We start from the raw sequence: 4622 nt of genomic DNA, 5'->3' as shown, positions 1-4622 counted from the left end.
ATAGCTTCCAGTGTATATAGGTCCCAGCTCTGTCGTGTCTGTGAATATATTGCTTCTTAGCCAGGACTGGGCAGCCAGAGATAATATGATTTATTGTTTCTTGTCGATCTCCACATATTCTACAGTTACTTGTTATATTTCTTTTCATTATGTGTTTTTGGTAATTTCTGGTGGGGAGGCTTTGGTCTTGTGCAGCAATTAAAAATCCTTATTATTATTATTATTATTATTATTATTATTATTATTATTATTATTATTATTATTATTATTATTATTATTATTATTATTATTATTATTATGTGCTTGACTTTTGCTTTGTATTTGTACAAGTTGACTCTAAGTCTCACCCAGAGACCTTAAGAGACAAGTTAGAAATTCAAGTTGGTATTATGCCTAGGGTGACATATATTTGGTTTTGCACAGAGTATCGTTCTGGAGAATGTTTAAGAAAACATAAGAAAATTATAAGTTTGTTTTAAAATTTGAGATTACATAGACAGCATTTTACGTAGGATATCGGCAGTTACCATGAACATTATCTTTTGAATTTCTGCCATTCTGGGCTTTTCTGGTATCGGAGCTAGGTAGGAATCAGCTCCCCTTTGCTATCATTCCTAGGGCACCTATGACAACAAGTATTGCTTTAGTCTTGAGGCTCCATATTTTGCCAATTTCTGTTTCCAGTTCTTTATACTTGCTCAGTTTTTGGTAGGTCTTGACAGATATATTTATGTCAACTGGACACTCATATCAATGAGGAGGTATGATTTTTGTCTAAAATCTTTCAGTATAATATCTGACCTATTCGCATCTATCTTTCTGTCAGTTTAAACGGTGAAGTTCCAGATGAGTGAGATGTGATCATTTTCAAGCACTAGAGATGGTTCATGTTCCCACCACTTTTTATCATGGAGCAGGTCCAGGTTTTTGCAAATCACCCAGTGAATATATTGTGCTGCTCTATCATGCCTGTGGAGATACTCTGTAGGTGCAAGGAGACTGCACATGGAGACAGCATGATCAACGGTTTCATCTTGTTGTTTACATACACATGTTGAGCTATTATTACAGACAATGTACAGAATCTGATAGGTGAATGGATTGTTTAGTTTGAAACAATTGTATATCATCAAAAGTTATCAAGTGGGACGTAAAGTGAAATAAGTGTAAAACTGTCCTTTAGTCTGTAAAAATATGAACAACAACGGGAATTGAGAACTTCAGTCTAAATAAGTATTCCATCATAAGCTGGTACTTTTACTCAGAAAATCGTTTCAAAGAAATTTACTTCGTTTCACAGAAATTTACACAAGAAAACACACCACCTATACGCCTATATCCGCGTAACTCATGCACTGGTACTGTGTGGTAAATGTCTTCTGTAGTATATATTAGGTTTTCCGGAAAGTTCGTGCCGATTTATAGTAGCTTACCTTTCGACTTATTTGCCATGAAACCACCTCAATTCTGGGAAGAGGGTATTTTCAAGTTAAAGGAAAGATGGAGACGCATTGTGCAACAAAATGGTTCATATTTGTTTGATTTAAAATGTAATGGCAAGTATTTATGGACCTTTTTCTTTCCTTTAAAAATCGGCACGAACTTTTCGGACAACCCAATATATATATTCATGTATGCGCCAAAAAGTGATATCTAAATTTCAATACACTAATAGAAACAATAGGTAAAACACCTGCATGCTACATCTTACTGTATATGTGTGTGCGTGTGTACATATATAATATGTGTGTGTGTGTATGCGTGTGTGTGTGTGTGTGTGTGTGTGTGTGTATACCGGGTGCGATAACTAAATTGTTGTCAAAATTACGCAAAAATGAAAAGAGCACTGACATCTAATTTTAACAGATATATTTATCGAAATTACATAAACATATCTTGAAATTCTAAAGCGTAAATTTAGACAATAAAATCACCATTGGCTTCAACCACGGCTTCCAGGCGACTTCAAAATATCCTGCAACTCTCCTGGACGGTTTCCTTGTCTTAGTTGGTGAATGCTCCCATAATCCTTGCCTTCAGTTCATCTTTGGTGTCTCTCGCTCACCTGTGCCCCACACATAATAAAGCGTTTTGCAGTCTGGGGAGTTAGGTGACCAGATGTCATGGGTGATGTGGTCGTAGAAATTGTCTGACAGCCATGACTGGGTTCTCCTGCTAGTGTAGCATTGTACAGTCTTGTTGCCAGACATAGGATCTTCCAGTAGCCACTCTCTTGACCCAGGGCAGCACTACTTCCTCCAGGCACTTGATATAGGCCTCCGTGTTGAGTGTCAGGCCCTGTGGGAAGATATATAGTGGCATATCTTAACCATTACTTGCGATCACTCGAAACACCATGATGTTGACACACATATATACACATATATACACACACGTTTAAACAGCAGATATCTGTTGAAATGTAACACATGGAGTAGATTGTTGTTACATACACATGCAAGCTGTAAGGAAACATAAAGAAACAAATATTAATATGTATACAACAAGGCGCACAAAATCACATACAATCACGCAAACATATATTCAATATTAGTATTTTGTATACACACACAAAATAAAATGTTTCTTAAAATTAACTCAATCAGCAGAAGTAAAAACAGATGTGTACGTACACTCCTTGCCTTATAATGACACTTAACGAAGGTAGAATAATGACTGACTTCATTACAGCTGTATTTAATACGGTTTGACTGATGATTCGTCGAATTAACAGGTTTTAGATTTAATATATATATTGAATTTGAAGAGTATTGTACCTCTCTAACGTTTAAATAGTAACAATTCATTGACTTATACACAGAATTCCATGCATTAAATTAGCATGACTACAATTGTTTCTGGTACAGGCACAAGGCCTGGAATTTAGGGGAAGGTGATAGTGGATTATATCGACCTCAGTACTCAACCGATATTTTATCGACTCCGAATGGATGAAAAGTAAAGTCGCCTTCAGCTGAATTTGCCCTCAGAGCATTCTGAGCCGGGGAAAATGCTGCTAACCATTTTATTCGACGCGCTAACAATTCTGCCAGCTCGCCGCCTTTAGCATGTTTAGAATGATGTAAATGTCATTTGCTAGTCATTTACTTGGTAGTCAAAGTAAAACTAGTAAATGCGGAAGGCTGCGAGCTGGCAGACCACTCAGCAGTATGGTTGTGGCAAGCATGGCTTTTCTGGTTTAAAAAGATTTTTCGCCAATAGGATGGAGCCTGAGAAAAACTTGGACTCCAGCCTAGATAAAACAAGACATCTCCATCGAAGTTAAAACGTCATCGACTACATTGCCATGTGTGTAAGGATATATGGATGTATGTATATGATTTTGTGCTTGTGCGTATGAAAAAGACAGTGAGAGAAAGTGAGTGTGAGTGTGTAAGTGTGTGTGTGACTATGTGTGAGTTTTATTGTATGTATGTATTTATGGTTTGCCTCGTGATCAAATAGACTAATTTTTAAAATAAATTTGTCAATATTTACAATCTCACTCATATTGACGCCTACACACGTACATGCATACATGCATACATACATTCATACATACATACATACATATACACAGGCAGCACTCACTTAGACGCATGCGCACACACATATTCAAACACACAAAGCTATAAGTACTCACACAGAAAGAAAGGGGATATTTTAGCATGGCAATTTGAAACAAAACTATATTTTAAATGTAGCTCTTTCATTCGGTCCACTTTAAAGACGTACTGTATGAAGATATAATATCACACAGTTCTGGAAGTATTCTGTTGCTGTAGTCCTTTTAGAAAATAACCTATTTTTTTTCTCTTAAATATTACGTCAAGAATCTCTTCAATTGACGTTTATCAAATGAAACAATACTGAATTACAATTATTGAATTTCTTACGTAAATAGAAGACGAAATGTTCATAGAAAGGGTATGTGCCACTTCGGTTTCCATGCCTTTATCAATGGTATCAGCAACGAAAATTGTGTCACCTCGAGTAAAATTGAAAGCAAAAATATAATAAAATTTATAAATTATTTTTTTTAAATGAATATAATTTTAATAATCTTTTTGTCATGGAAATAACCATTTTTCTCAGAGAATAATGCAATAACCCTTGAAAAGCGAATCCTACTAATCTGACTTGGAGAAAAAAAAAATTGCTTACTTTACGTTATTATTCTTCCCATGTAGCCATTCAAGTGAGTAAAAACGCTGCTGTGACGTCGGAATTGACGTTATCGTCACTGTTTTTGTATCTGTTGCTTAGCATTTACAAGACGTTTTCTTCTATAACAGAAATACCCTTTTTATTTCGCATGCAATAAAAAGCAATATGTATCTCATCGGTCACACTAGGGAAAGAAAGGTGAAACAGCAGAGGAAGTGAGAGTAGATGACAGTCATGGAATGAGAGTAGGCGGTAGTCACGGATACTAAAGCAGGCGAACAGCATTCAAAGGTTTTGCTCTGAAGCCGCTGATATTTTAATGAAAATACATCTGCAAAATTTGATCGTAAATTGTATTTACTTTATCAGTTTCACACACACACACACACACACACACACACACACACACACACATATATATATATATATAAACAAAAGTAAATGAGTATATGCAT

General features: G+C 35.7%; 1 protein-coding gene and 1 long non-coding RNA gene across 12 annotated transcripts in view; one reads left to right on the top strand and one right to left on the bottom strand.

Moving 5' to 3' along the window:
• LOC106873997 (potassium voltage-gated channel protein Shaw) overlaps positions 1–4622 on the top strand; it is a 524001-nt gene that overhangs the window by 259466 nt on the left and 259913 nt on the right. The gene's annotated exons all lie outside the window — the stretch shown is intronic.
• Positions 1861–4472, bottom strand: LOC106873999 (uncharacterized). Of its 2 annotated transcripts, none has more exons than XR_001409950.2 (3): positions 4165–4472; positions 3897–3988; positions 1861–2462 (listed from the first exon to the last, which is right to left on the bottom strand). It is a non-coding gene; the product is annotated as an uncharacterized LOC106873999 (long non-coding RNA). The 2 variants fall into 2 exon arrangements; XR_008263902.1 differs by having other exon boundaries at positions 1861–2298; positions 4165–4460.

This window comes from Octopus bimaculoides, chromosome 4 (assembly GCF_001194135.2).
Source record: "Octopus bimaculoides isolate UCB-OBI-ISO-001 chromosome 4, ASM119413v2, whole genome shotgun sequence".
Taxonomy (NCBI): Eukaryota; Metazoa; Mollusca; class Cephalopoda; order Octopoda; family Octopodidae; genus Octopus; species Octopus bimaculoides.
The sequence above is the reverse complement of the archived record's forward strand: the minus strand, read 5'-3'. Positions and strand labels throughout refer to the sequence as shown.